The sequence below is a fragment of the Perissodus microlepis genome, chromosome 10, assembly GCF_051167445.1.
Source record: "Perissodus microlepis isolate ML-2025 ecotype Zambia chromosome 10, ASM5116744v1, whole genome shotgun sequence".
In the NCBI taxonomy this organism is placed as follows: Eukaryota; Metazoa; Chordata; class Actinopteri; order Cichliformes; family Cichlidae; genus Perissodus; species Perissodus microlepis.
Genome location: NC_140470.1, coordinates 25116639 through 25130845, shown reverse-complemented (window position 1 = coordinate 25130845; position 14207 = coordinate 25116639). Strand labels below are relative to the sequence as shown.

The 14207-nt window shown below is 42.2% G+C and overlaps 7 non-coding genes across 7 annotated transcripts; all 7 read right to left on the bottom strand.

The window, feature by feature from the left end:
• Positions 1-1288: 1288 nt before the first annotated feature.
• On the bottom strand, positions 1289-1377 carry trnay-gua (transfer RNA tyrosine (anticodon GUA)). Its single transcript is given in 2 exon segments — positions 1289-1324; positions 1341-1377. It is a non-coding gene; the product is annotated as a tRNA-Tyr (tRNA).
• A 2336-nt stretch (positions 1378-3713) lies between these two features.
• Positions 3714-3802, bottom strand: trnay-gua (transfer RNA tyrosine (anticodon GUA)). The gene is given in 2 exon segments: positions 3714-3749; positions 3766-3802. It is a non-coding gene; the product is annotated as a tRNA-Tyr (tRNA).
• A 2336-nt stretch (positions 3803-6138) lies between these two features.
• trnay-gua (transfer RNA tyrosine (anticodon GUA)) lies at positions 6139-6227 on the bottom strand. The gene is given in 2 exon segments: positions 6139-6174; positions 6191-6227. It is a non-coding gene; the product is annotated as a tRNA-Tyr (tRNA).
• A 1652-nt stretch (positions 6228-7879) lies between these two features.
• trnay-gua (transfer RNA tyrosine (anticodon GUA)) lies at positions 7880-7968 on the bottom strand. Its single transcript is given in 2 exon segments — positions 7880-7915; positions 7932-7968. It is a non-coding gene; the product is annotated as a tRNA-Tyr (tRNA).
• Positions 7969-10278: 2310 nt separating this feature from the next.
• On the bottom strand, positions 10279-10367 carry trnay-gua (transfer RNA tyrosine (anticodon GUA)). The gene is given in 2 exon segments: positions 10279-10314; positions 10331-10367. It is a non-coding gene; the product is annotated as a tRNA-Tyr (tRNA).
• Positions 10368-11146: 779 nt separating this feature from the next.
• trnay-gua (transfer RNA tyrosine (anticodon GUA)) lies at positions 11147-11235 on the bottom strand. The gene is given in 2 exon segments: positions 11147-11182; positions 11199-11235. It is a non-coding gene; the product is annotated as a tRNA-Tyr (tRNA).
• A 2310-nt stretch (positions 11236-13545) lies between these two features.
• Positions 13546-13634, bottom strand: trnay-gua (transfer RNA tyrosine (anticodon GUA)). The gene is given in 2 exon segments: positions 13546-13581; positions 13598-13634. It is a non-coding gene; the product is annotated as a tRNA-Tyr (tRNA).
• Positions 13635-14207: the final 573 nt, after the last annotated feature.

Sequence of the window (14207 nt, the reverse complement as noted above, 5' to 3'; positions counted from 1 at the left end):
TTGTTTGCTTGTCATTTATCATAGATAGATTAGTAGATTTAATTTTTAACAACAACAAGGTAAACCTTCTACAATAATACAGAGAAAACAGGGAAGATCCCATCAGATGACAGTGACACAACTGTCATTGATGTCCACTACCGCTGATCAAAAAGAAGTTTTCATCATAACCATCTTCCCATTTTAGGACATGGGTGTCTAATTTTTACTTACCAGTCTATACTAATTGGTCTTGAAGAACCTAGGCCTTGTTACAGAGGTAAAATTCAAATGTTCAGCATGGGCAGGAGGAGGAAAAATGTGGTATTTTTAACAGTTTTGCTTTCTTTATACATAAAGAAATGGTGTAATTTATGCCATGTTCCTTCATGCCTAAGGCACTGAACATATTCCATATCAACATGAGTATCCTTCTGTTTTTCAACTCTTGGGCTGTATTCAGACCCAGGGGAGTAAAGCTAACAATTTTGACTTCTCCATTGTTCAGAAATTGATACTAGAGTATAGTACTGTGTTTTTTGTTTTTGTTTTTGTTTTTATGTCACTTACCTTAATACTGGCGGAACTATACCAATACCCCGTCAGACCCAGGGGAGTACAAGAATTCCATGTTGCAAGGACTTGAACATAACAAAACTGTATCTGTCTGACTCTACATGTTCCTTCATGCCTGAGGTACTGAACATATTTCACATCAACATGAGTATCCTTCCCTTTTCCAACTCTTGGGCTGCGTTCAGACGCAGGGGAGTACAGGGAGCAATTTTGAGAAATTGATACTAGAGCATAGGACTGTTTTTTTTCAATGTCACTTACCTTACTGTTGGTAGATCCAACGCTATTGGACCATGGGATTGCACCCAACTTTTTCTCTGAAAATTGTCCTAACCTGTCTGTTACACTGTATGGGAACCTATAGCTACTGACTTAGAACGCTTCACCTTATCAAGTCAAAGGGAGTACAGGAAGCTGTTTTGATATTTCCCATACACCTACAGTGTCCCTCAAATGTATACTTGATTGTAGGACGGTGGGGGTTTAATGTCAGCGACCTTTAATGTAGATGAGTCTTTTTTAACCTAAGGGCTTGGGCCTACTTTCTGACTGAAAACTAGAGTAAAGTGGGAGGAAACATGTCTTCTTCCAACACACAGAGAAGTCTTTGCTTTTCCAACTGATCACTCAAAGGAGTACAGCTATACTATGAAATGGTAGTAAACGCCATTGCAATCAATTTTTTCGTTTTTAGCTGCGTTCAATCAGAACAGACAGAAGGTATTGTAAAAGCGCCTCCGAGCCGGAGTTGAACCAGCGACCTAAGGATTCCTGTTCTCATACACCTACAGTCCTCCGCTCTACCAACTGAGCTATCGAAGGGATGACATGTGCGGTGTCTGGTTTGTTGGACCATCGGATACATGGGACCTAACAGAGTCTGTGTTTTGCAAGAATTCCATGTTGCAAGGACTTGAACATAACAAAACTGTATCTGTCTGACTCTACATGTTCCTTCATGCCTGAGGCACTGACCATATTTCACATCAACATGAGTATCCTTCCTTTTTCCAACTCTTGGGCTGCGTTCAGACGCAGGGGAGTACAGGGAGCAATTTTGAGAAATTGATACTAGAGCATAGGACTGTGTTTTTTTGAATGTCACTTACCTTACTGTTGGTAGATCCAACGCTGTTGGACCATGGGATTGCACCCAACTTTTTCTCTGAAAATTGTCCTAACCTGTCTGGAACATGTCTTATGTTCGCTGTGTGTTACACTGTATGGGCACCTATACAGGGAGTGCAGAATTATTAGGCAAGTTGTATTTTTGAAGAATAATTTTATTATTGAACAACAACCATGTTCTCAATGAACCCAAAAAACTCATTAATATCAAAGCTGAATGTTTTTGGAAGTAGTTTTTAGTTTGTTTTTAGTTTTAGCTATTTTAGGGGGATATCTGTGTGTGCAGGTGACTATTACTGTGCATAATTATTAGGCAACTTAACAAAAAACAAATATGTACCCATTTCAATTATTTATTTTTACCAGTGAAACCAATATAACATCTCCACATTCACAAATATACATTTCTGACATTCAAAAACAAAACAAAAACAAATCAGCGACCAATATAGCCACCTTTCTTTGCAAGGACACTCAAAAGCCTGCCATCCATGGATTCTGTCAGTGTTTTGATCTGTTCACCATCAACATTGCGTGCAGCAGTAACCACATCCTCCCAGACACTGTTCAGAGAGGTGTACTGTTTTCCCTCCTTGTAAATCTCACATTTGATGATGGACCACAGGTTCTCAATGGGGTTCAGATCAGGTGAACAAGGAGGCCATGTCATTAGTTTTTCTTCTTTTATACCCTTTCTTGCCAGCCACGCTGTGGAGTACTTGGACGCGTGTGATGGAGCATTGTCCTGCATGAAAATCATGTTTTTCTTGAAGGATGCAGACTTCTTCCTGTACCATTGCTTGAAGAAGGTGTCTTCCAGAAACTGGCAGTAGGACTGGGAGTTGAGCTTGACTCCATCCTCAACCCGAAAAGGCCCCACAAGCTCATCTTTGATGATACCAGCCCAAACCAGTACTCCACCTCCACCTTGCTGGCGTCTGAGTCGGACCGGAGCTCTCTGCCCTTTACCAATCCAGCCACGGGCCCATCAAGACTCACTTTCATTTCATCAGTCCATAAAACCTTAGAAAAATCAGTCTTGAGATATTTCTTGGCCCAGTCTTGACGTTTCAGCTTGTGTATCTTGTTCAGTGGTGGTCGTCTTTCAGCCTTTCTTACCTTGGCCATGTCTCTGAGTATTGCACACCTTGTGCTTTTGGGCACTCCAGTGATGTTGCAGCTCTGAAATATGGCCAAACTGGTGGCAAGTGGCATCTTGGCAGCTGCACGCTTGACTTTTCTCAGTTCATGGGCAGTTATTTTGCGCCTTGGTTTTTCCACACGCTTCTTGCGACCCTGTTGACTATTTTGAATGAAACGCTTGATTGTTCGATGATCACGCTTCAGAAGCATTGCAATTTTGAGACTGCTGCATCCCTCTGCAAGATATCTCACTATTTTTGACTTTTCTGAGCCTGTCAAGTCCTTCTTTTGACCCATTTTGCCAAAGGAAAGGACGTTGCCTAATAATTATGCACACCTGATATAGGGTGTTGATGTCATTAGACCACACCCCTTCTCATTACAGAGTTGCACATCACCTAATATGCTTAATTGGTAGTAGGCTTTCGAGCCTATACAGCTTGGAGTAAGACAACATGCATGAAGAGGATGATGTGGACAAAATACTCATTTGCCTAATAATTCTGCACTCCCTGTAGCTACTGACTTAGAACCCTTCACCTTATCAAGTCAAAGGGAGTACAGGAAGCTGTTTTGATATTTCCCATACACCTACAGTGTCCCTCAAATGTATACTTGATTGTAGGACGGTGGGGGTTTAATGTCAGCGACCTTTAATGTAGATGAGTCTTTTTTAACCTAAGGGCTTGGGCCTACTTTCTGACTGAAAACTAGAGTAAAGTGGGAGGAAACATGTCTTCTTCCAACACACAGAGAAGTCTTTGCTTTTCCAACTGATCACTCAAAGGAGTACAGCTATACTATGAAATGGTAGTAAACGCCATTGCAATCAATTTTTTTGTTTTTAGCTGCGTTCAATCAGAACAGACAGAAGGTATTGTAAAATCTCCTCCGAGCCGGAGTTGAACCAGCGACCTAAGGATTCCTGTTCTCATACACCTACAGTCCTCCGCTCTACCAACTGAGCTATCGAAGGGATGACATGTGTGGAGTCTGGTTTGTTGGACCATCGGATACATGGGACCTAACAGAGTCTGTGTTTTGCAAGAATTCCATGTTGCAAGGACTTGAACATAACAAAACTGTATCTGTCTGACTCTACATGTTCCTTCATGCCTGAGGCACTGACCATATTTCACATCAACATGAGTATCCTTCCTTTTTCCAACTCTTGGGCTGCGTTCAGACGCAGGGGAGTACAGGGAGCAATTTTGAGAAATTGATACTAGAGCATAGGACTGTGTTTTTTTAAATGTCACTTACCTTACTGTTGGTAGATCCAACGCTGCTGGACCATGGGAGTGCACCCAACTTTTTCTCTGAAAATTGTCCTAACCTGTCTGGAACATGTCTTATGTTCGCTGTGTGTTACACTGTATGGGCACCTATACAGGGAGTGCAGAATTATTAGGCAAGTTGTATTTTTGAAGAATAATTTTATTATTGAACAACAACCATGTTCTCAATGAACCCAAAAAACTCATTAATATCAAAGCTGAATGTTTTTGGAAGTAGTTTTTAGTTTGTTTTTAGTTTTAGCTATTTTAGGGGGATATCTGTGTGTGCAGGTGACTATTACTGTGCATAATTATTAGGCAACTTAACAAAAAACAAATATGTACCCATTTCAATTATTTATTTTTGCCAGTGAAACCAATATAACATCTCCACATTCACAAATATACATTTCTGACATTCAAAAACAAAACAAAAACAAATCAGCGACCAATATAGCCACCTTTCTTTGCAAGGACACTCAAAAGCCTGCCATCCATGGATTCTGTCAGTGTTTTGATCTGTTCACCATCAACATTGCGTGCAGCAGTAACCACATCCTCCCAGACACTGTTCAGAGAGGTGTACTGTTTTCCCTCCTTGTAAATCTCACATTTGATGATGGACCACAGGTTCTCAATGGGGTTCAGATCAGGTGAACAAGGAGGCCATGTCATTAGTTTTTCTTCTTTTATACCCTTTCTTGCCAGCCACGCTGTGGAGTACTTGGACGCGTGTGATGGAGCATTGTCCTGCATGAAAATCATGTTTTTCTTGAAGGATGCAGACTTCTTCCTGTACCATTGCTTGAAGAAGGTGTCTTCCAGAAACTGGCAGTAGGACTGGGAGTTGAGCTTGACTCCATCCTCAACCCGAAAAGGCCCCACAAGCTCATCTTTGATGATACCAGCCCAAACCAGTACTCCACCTCCACCTTGCTGGCGTCTGAGTCGGACCGGAGCTCTCTGCCCTTTACCAATCCAGCCACGGGCCCATCAAGACTCACTCTCATTTCATCAGTCCATAAAACCTTAGAAAAATCAGTCTTGAGATATTTCTTGGCCCAGTCTTGACGTTTCAGCTTGTGTATCTTGTTCAGTGGTGGTCGTCTTTCAGCCTTTCTTACCTTGGCCATGTCTCTGAGTATTGCACACCTTGTGCTTTTGGGCACTCCAGTGATGTTGCAGCTCTGAAATATGGCCAAACTGGTGGCAAGTGGCATCTTGGCAGCTGCACGCTTGACTTTTCTCAGTTCATGGGCAGTTATTTTGCGCCTTGGTTTTTCCACACGCTTCTTGCGACCCTGTTGACTATTTTGAATGAAACGCTTGATTGTTCGATGATCACGCTTCAGAAGCATTGCAATTTTGAGACTGCTGCATCCCTCTGCAAGATATCTCACTATTTTTGACTTTTCTGAGCCTGTCAAGTCCTTCTTTTGACCCATTTTGCCAAAGGAAAGGACGTTGCCTAATAATTATGCACACCTGATATAGGGTGTTGATGTCATTAGACCACACCCCTTCTCATTACAGAGTTGCACATCACCTAATATGCTTAATTGGTAGTAGGCTTTCGAGCCTATACAGCTTGGAGTAAGACAACATGCATGAAGAGGATGATGTGGACAAAATACTCATTTGCCTAATAATTCTGCACTCCCTGTAGCTACTGACTTAGAACCCTTCACCTTATCAAGTCAAAGGGAGTACAGGAAGCTGTTTTGATATTTCCCATACACCTACAGTGTCCCTCAAATGTATACTTGATTGTAGGACGGTGGGGGTTTAATGTCAGCGACCTTTAATGTAGATGAGTCTTTTTTAACCTAAGGGCTTGGGCCTACTTTCTGACTGAAAACTAGAGTAAAGTGGGAGGAAACATGTCTTCTTCCAACACACAGAGAAGTCTTTGCTTTTCCAACTGATCACTCAAAGGAGTACAGCTATACTATGAAATGGTAGTAAACGCCATTGCAATCAATTTTTTCATTTTTAGCTGCGTTCAATCAGAACAGACAGAAGGTATTGTAAAATCTCCTCCGAGCCGGAGTTGAACCAGCGACCTAAGGATTCCTGTTCTCATACACCTACAGTCCTCCGCTCTACCAACTGAGCTATCGAAGGGATGACATGTGCAGTGTCTGGTTTGTTGGACCATCGGATACATGGGACCTAACAGAGTCTGTGTTTTGCAAGAATTCCATGTTGCAAGGACTTGAACATAACAAAACTGTATCTGTCTGACTCTACATGTTCCTTCATGCCTGAGGCACTGACCATATTTCACATCAACATGAGTATCCTTCCTTTTTCCAACTCTTGGGCTGCGTTCAGACGCAGGGGAGTACAGGGAGCAATTTTGAGAAATTGATACTAGAGCATAGGACTGTGTTTTTTTAAATGTCACTTACCTTACTGTTGGTAGATCCAACGCTGCTGGACCATGGGATTGCACCCAACTTTTTCTCTGAAAATTGTCCTAACCTGTCTGGAACATGTCTTATGTTCGCTGTGTGTTACACTGTATGGGCACCTATAGCTACTGACTTAGAACCCTTCACCTTATCAAGTCAAAGGGAGTACAGGAAGCTGTTTTGATATTTCCCATACACCTACAGTGTCCCTCAAATGTATACTTGATTGTAGGACGGTGGGGGTTTAATGTCAGCGACCTTTAATGTAGATGAGTCTTTTTTAACCTAAGGGCTTGGCCCTACTTTCTGACTGAAAACTAGAGTAAAGTGGGAGGAAACATGTCTTCTTCCAACACACAGAGAAGTCTTTGCTTTTCCAACTGATCACTCAAAGGAGTACAGCTATACTATGAAATGGTAGTAAACGCCATTGCAATCAATTTTTTCGTTTTTAGCTGCGTTCAATCAGAACAGACAGAAGGTATTGTAAACTCTCCTCCGAGACGGAGTTGAACCAGTGACTTAAGGATTCCTGTTCTCATACACCTACAGTCCTCAGCTCTACCAACTGAGCTATCGAAGGGATGACATGTGTGGAGTCTGGTTTGTTGGACCATCGGATACATGGGACCTAACAGAGTCTGTGTTTTGCAAGAATTCCATGTTGCAAGGACTTGAACATAACAAAACTGTATCTGTCTGACTCTACATGTTCCTTCATGCCTGAGGCACTGACCATATTTCACATCAACATGAGTATCCTTCCTTTTTCCAACTCTTGGGCTGCGTTCAGACGCAGGGGAGTACAGGGAGCAATTTTGAGAAATTGATACTAGAGCATAGGACTGTGTTTTTTTAAATGTCACTTACCTTACAGTGATCCAACGCTGCTGGACCATGGGATTGCACCCAACTTTTTCTCTGAAAATTGTCCTAACCTGTCTGGAACATGTCTTATGTTCGCTGTGTGTTACACTGTATGGGCACCTATAGCTACTGACTTAGAACCCTTCACCTTATCAAGTCAAAGGGAGTACAGGAAGCTGTTTTGATATTTCCCATACACCTACAGTGTCCCTCAAATGTATACTTGATTGTAGGACGGTGGGGGTTTAATGTCAGCGACCTTTAATGTAGATGAGTCTTTTTTAACCTAAGGGCTTGGGCCTACTTTCTGACTGAAAACTAGAGTAAAGTGGGAGGAAACATGTCTTCTTCCAACACACAGAGAAGTCTTTGCTTTTCCAACTGATCACTCAAAGGAGTACAGCTATACTATGAAATGGTAGTAAACGCCATTGCAATCAAATTTTTCGTTTTTAGCTGCGTTCAATCAGAACAGACAGAAGGTATTGTAAAATCTCCTCCGAGCCGGAGTTGAACCAGCGACCTAAGGATTCCTGTTCTCATACACCTACAGTCCTCCGCTCTACCAACTGAGCTATCGAAGGGATGACTTGTGCGGTGTCTGGTTTGTTGGACCATCGGATACATGGGACCTAACAGAGTCTGTGTTTTGCAAGAATTCCATGTTGCAAGGACTTGAACATAACAAAACTGTATCTGTCTGACTCTACATGTTCCTTCATGCCTGAGGCACTGACCATATTTCACATCAACATGAGTATCCTTCCTTTTTCCAACTCTTGGGCTGCGTTCAGACGCAGGGGAGTACAGGGAGCAATTTTGAGAAATTGATACTAGAGCATAGGACTGTGTTTTTTTGAATGTCACTTACCTTACTGTTGGATTGCAGCCAACTTTTTCTCTGAAAATTGTCCTAACCTGTCTGGAACATGTCTTATGTTCGCTGTGTGTTACACTGTATGGGCACCTATACAGGGAGTGCAGAATTATTAGGCAAGTTGTATTTTTGAAGAATAATTTTATTATTGAACAACAACCATGTTCTCAATGAACCCAAAAAACTCATTAATATCAAAGCTGAATGTTTTTGGAAGTAGTTTTTAGTTTGTTTTTAGTTTTAGCTATTTTAGGGGGATATCTGTGTGTGCAGGTGACTATTACTGTGCATAATTATTAGGCAACTTAACAAAAAACAAATATGTACCCATTTCAATTATTTATTTTTACCAGTGAAACCAATATAACATCTCCACATTCACAAATATACATTTCTGACATTCAAAAACAAAACAAAAACAAATCAGCGACCAATATAGCCACCTTTCTTTGCAAGGACACTCAAAAGCCTGCCATCCATGGATTCTGTCAGTGTTTTGATCTGTTCACCATCAACATTGCGTGCAGCAGTAACCACATCCTCCCAGACACTGTTCAGAGAGGTGTACTGTTTTCCCTCCTTGTAAATCTCACATTTGATGATGGACCACAGGTTCTCAATGGGGTTCAGATCAGGTGAACAAGGAGGCCATGTCATTAGTTTTTCTTCTTTTATACCCTTTCTTGCCAGCCACGCTGTGGAGTACTTGGACGCGTGTGATGGAGCATTGTCCTGCATGAAAATCATGTTTTTCTTGAAGGATGCAGACTTCTTCCTGTACCATTGCTTGAAGAAGGTGTCTTCCAGAAACTGGCAGTAGGACTGGGAGTTGAGCTTGACTCCATCCTCAACCCGAAAAGGCCCCACAAGCTCATCTTTGATGATACCAGCCCAAACCAGTACTCCACCTCCACCTTGCTGGCGTCTGAGTCGGACCGGAGCTCTCTGCCCTTTACCAATCCAGCCACGGGCCCATCAAGACTCACTCTCATTTCATCAGTCCATAAAACCTTAGAAAAATCAGTCTTGAGATATTTCTTGGCCCAGTCTTGACGTTTCAGCTTGTGTATCTTGTTCAGTGGTGGTCGTCTTTCAGCCTTTCTTACCTTGGCCATGTCTCTGAGTATTGCACACCTTGTGCTTTTGGGCACTCCAGTGATGTTGCAGCTCTGAAATATGGCCAAACTGGTGGCAAGTGGCATCTTGGCAGCTGCACGCTTGACTTTTCTCAGTTCATGGGCAGTTATTTTGCGCCTTGGTTTTTCCACACGCTTCTTGCGACCCTGTTGACTATTTTGAATGAAACGCTTGATTGTTCGATGATCACGCTTCAGAAGCATTGCAATTTTGAGACTGCTGCATCCCTCTGCAAGATATCTCACTATTTTTGACTTTTCTGAGCCTGTCAAGTCCTTCTTTTGACCCATTTTGCCAAAGGAAAGGACGTTGCCTAATAATTATGCACACCTGATATAGGGTGTTGATGTCATTAGACCACACCCCTTCTCATTACAGAGTTGCACATCACCTAATATGCTTAATTGGTAGTAGGCTTTCGAGCCTATACAGCTTGGAGTAAGACAACATGCATGAAGAGGATGATGTGGACAAAATACTCATTTGCCTAATAATTCTGCACTCCCTGTAGCTACTGACTTAGAACCCTTCACCTTATCAAGTCAAAGGGAGTACAGGAAGCTGTTTTGATATTTCCCATACACCTACAGTGTCCCTCAAATGTATACTTGATTGTAGGACGGTGGGGGTTTAATGTCAGCGACCTTTAATGTAGATGAGTCTTTTTTAACCTAAGGGCTTGGCCCTACTTTCTGACTGAAAACTAGAGTAAAGTGGGAGGAAACATGTCTTCTTCCAACACACAGAGAAGTCTTTGCTTTTCCAACTGATCACTCAAAGGAGTACAGCTATACTATGAAATGGTAGTAAACGCCATTGCAATCAATTTTTTCGTTTTTAGCTGCGTTCAATCAGAACAGACAGAAGGTATTGTAAAATCTCCTCCGAGCCGGAGTTGAACCAGCGACCTAAGGATTCCTGTTCTCATACACCTACAGTCCTCCGCTCTACCAACTGAGCTATCGAAGGGATGACATGTGCAGTGTCTGGTTTGTTGGACCATCGGATACATGGGACCTAACAGAGTCTGTGTTTTGCAAGAATTCCATGTTGCAAGGACTTGAACATAACAAAACTGTATCTGTCTGACTCTACATGTTCCTTCATGCCTGAGGCACTGACCATATTTCACATCAACATGAGTATCCTTCCTTTTTCCAACTCTTGGGCTGCGTTCAGACGCAGGGGAGTACAGGGAGCAATTTTGAGAAATTGATACTAGAGCATAGGACTGTGTTTTTTTAAATGTCACTTACCTTACAGTGATCCAACGCTGTTGGACCATGGGATTGCACCCAACTTTTTCTCTGAAAATTGTCCTAACCTGTCTGGAACATGTCTTATGTTTGCTGTATGTTACACTGTATGGGCACCTATAGCTACTGACTTAGAACCCTTCACCTTATCAAGTCAAAGGGAGTACAGGAAGCTGTTTTGATATTTCCCATACACCTACAGTGTCCCTCAAATGTATACTTGATTGTAGGACGGTGGGGGTTTAATGTCAGCGACCTTTAATGTAGATGAGTCTTTTTTAACCTAAGGGCTTGGCCCTACTTTCTGACTGAAAACTAGAGTAAAGTGGGAGGAAACATGTCTTCTTCCAACACACAGAGAAGTCTTTGCTTTTCCAACTGATCACTCAAAGGAGTACAGCTATACTATGAAATGGTAGTAAACGCCATTGCAATCAAATTTTTCGTTTTTAGCTGCGTTCAATCAGAACAGACAGAAGGTATTGTAAAATCTCCTCCGAGCCGGAGTTGAACCAGCGACCTAAGGATTCCTGTTCTCATACACCTACAGTCCTCCGCTCTACCAACTGAGCTATCGAAGGGATGACTTGTGCGGTGTCTGGTTTGTTGGACCATCGGATACATGGGACCTAACAGAGTCTGTGTTTTGCAAGAATTCCATGTTGCAAGGACTTGAACATAACAAAACTGTATCTGTCTGACTCTACATGTTCCTTCATGCCTGAGGCACTGACCATATTTCACATCAACATGAGTATCCTTCCTTTTTCCAACTCTTGGGCTGCGTTCAGACGCAGGGGAGTACAGGGAGCAATTTTGAGAAATTGATACTAGAGCATAGGACTGTGTTTTTTTGAATGTCACTTACCTTACTGTTGGATTGCAGCCAACTTTTTCTCTGAAAATTGTCCTAACCTGTCTGGAACATGTCTTATGTTCGCTGTGTGTTACACTGTATGGGCACCTATACAGGGAGTGCAGAATTATTAGGCAAGTTGTATTTTTGAAGAATAATTTTATTATTGAACAACAACCATGTTCTCAATGAACCCAAAAAACTCATTAATATCAAAGCTGAATGTTTTTGGAAGTAGTTTTTAGTTTGTTTTTAGTTTTAGCTATTTTAGGGGGATATCTGTGTGTGCAGGTGACTATTACTGTGCATAATTATTAGGCAACTTAACAAAAAACAAATATGTACCCATTTCAATTATTTATTTTTACCAGTGAAACCAATATAACATCTCCACATTCACAAATATACATTTCTGACATTCAAAAACAAAACAAAAACAAATCAGCGACCAATATAGCCACCTTTCTTTGCAAGGACACTCAAAAGCCTGCCATCCATGGATTCTGTCAGTGTTTTGATCTGTTCACCATCAACATTGCGTGCAGCAGTAACCACATCCTCCCAGACACTGTTCAGAGAGGTGTACTGTTTTCCCTCCTTGTAAATCTCACATTTGATGATGGACCACAGGTTCTCAATGGGGTTCAGATCAGGTGAACAAGGAGGCCATGTCATTAGTTTTTCTTCTTTTATACCCTTTCTTGCCAGCCACGCTGTGGAGTACTTGGACGCGTGTGATGGAGCATTGTCCTGCATGAAAATCATGTTTTTCTTGAAGGATGCAGACTTCTTCCTGTACCATTGCTTGAAGAAGGTGTCTTCCAGAAACTGGCAGTAGGACTGGGAGTTGAGCTTGACTCCATCCTCAACCCGAAAAGGCCCCACAAGCTCATCTTTGATGATACCAGCCCAAACCAGTACTCCACCTCCACCTTGCTGGCGTCTGAGTCGGACCGGAGCTCTCTGCCCTTTACCAATCCAGCCACGGGCCCATCAAGACTCACTCTCATTTCATCAGTCCATAAAACCTTAGAAAAATCAGTCTTGAGATATTTCTTGGCCCAGTCTTGACGTTTCAGCTTGTGTATCTTGTTCAGTGGTGGTCGTCTTTCAGCCTTTCTTACCTTGGCCATGTCTCTGAGTATTGCACACCTTGTGCTTTTGGGCACTCCAGTGATGTTGCAGCTCTGAAATATGGCCAAACTGGTGGCAAGTGGCATCTTGGCAGCTGCACGCTTGACTTTTCTCAGTTCATGGGCAGTTATTTTGCGCCTTGGTTTTTCCACACGCTTCTTGCGACCCTGTTGACTATTTTGAATGAAACGCTTGATTGTTCGATGATCACGCTTCAGAAGCATTGCAATTTTGAGACTGCTGCATCCCTCTGCAAGATATCTCACTATTTTTGACTTTTCTGAGCCTGTCAAGTCCTTCTTTTGACCCATTTTGCCAAAGGAAAGGACGTTGCCTAATAATTATGCACACCTGATATAGGGTGTTGATGTCATTAGACCACACCCCTTCTCATTACAGAGTTGCACATCACCTAATATGCTTAATTGGTAGTAGGCTTTCGAGCCTATACAGCTTGGAGTAAGACAACATGCATGAAGAGGATGATGTGGACAAAATACTCATTTGCCTAATAATTCTGCACTCCCTGTAGCTACTGACTTAGAACCCTTCACCTTATCAAGTCAAAGGGAGTACAGGAAGCTGTTTTGATATTTCCCATACACCTACAGTGTCCCTCAAATGTATACTTGATTGTAGGACGGTGGGGGTTTAATGTCAGCGACCTTTAATGTAGATGAGTCTTTTTTAACCTAAGGGCTTGGCCCTACTTTCTGACTGAAAACTAGAGTAAAGTGGGAGGAAACATGTCTTCTTCCAACACACAGAGAAGTCTTTGCTTTTCCAACTGATCACTCAAAGGAGTACAGCTATACTATGAAATGGTAGTAAACGCCATTGCAATCAATTTTTTCATTTTTAGCTGCGTTCAATCAGAACAGACAGAAGGTATTGTAAAATCTCCTCCGAGCCGGAGTTGAACCAGCGACCTAAGGATTCCTGTTCTCATACACCTACAGTCCTCCGCTCTACCAACTGAGCTATCGAAGGGATGACATGTGCAGTGTCTGGTTTGTTGGACCATCGGATACATGGGACCTAACAGAGTCTGTGTTTTGCAAGAATTCCATGTTGCAAGGACTTGAACATAACAAAACTGTATCTGTCTGACTCTACATGTTCCTTCATGCCTGAGGCACTGACCATATTTCACATCAACATGAGTATCCTTCCTTTTTCCAACTCTTGGGCTGCGTTCAGACGCAGGGGAGTACAGGGAGCAATTTTGAGAAATTGATACTAGAGCATAGGACTGTGTTTTTTTAAATGTCACTTACCTTACTGTTGGATTGCACCCAACCTGAGAATTGTCCTAACCTGTCTGGAACATGTCTTATGTTCGCTGTATGTTACACTGTATGGGCACCTATAGCTACTGACTTAGAACCCTTCACCTTATCAAGTCAAAGGGAGTACAGGAAGCTGTTTTGATATTTCCCATACACCTACAGTGTCCCTCAAATGTATACTTGATTGTAGGACGGTGGGGGTTTAATGTCAGCGACCTTTAATGTAGATGAGTCTTTTTTAACCTAAGGGCTTGGCCCTACTTTCTGACTGAAA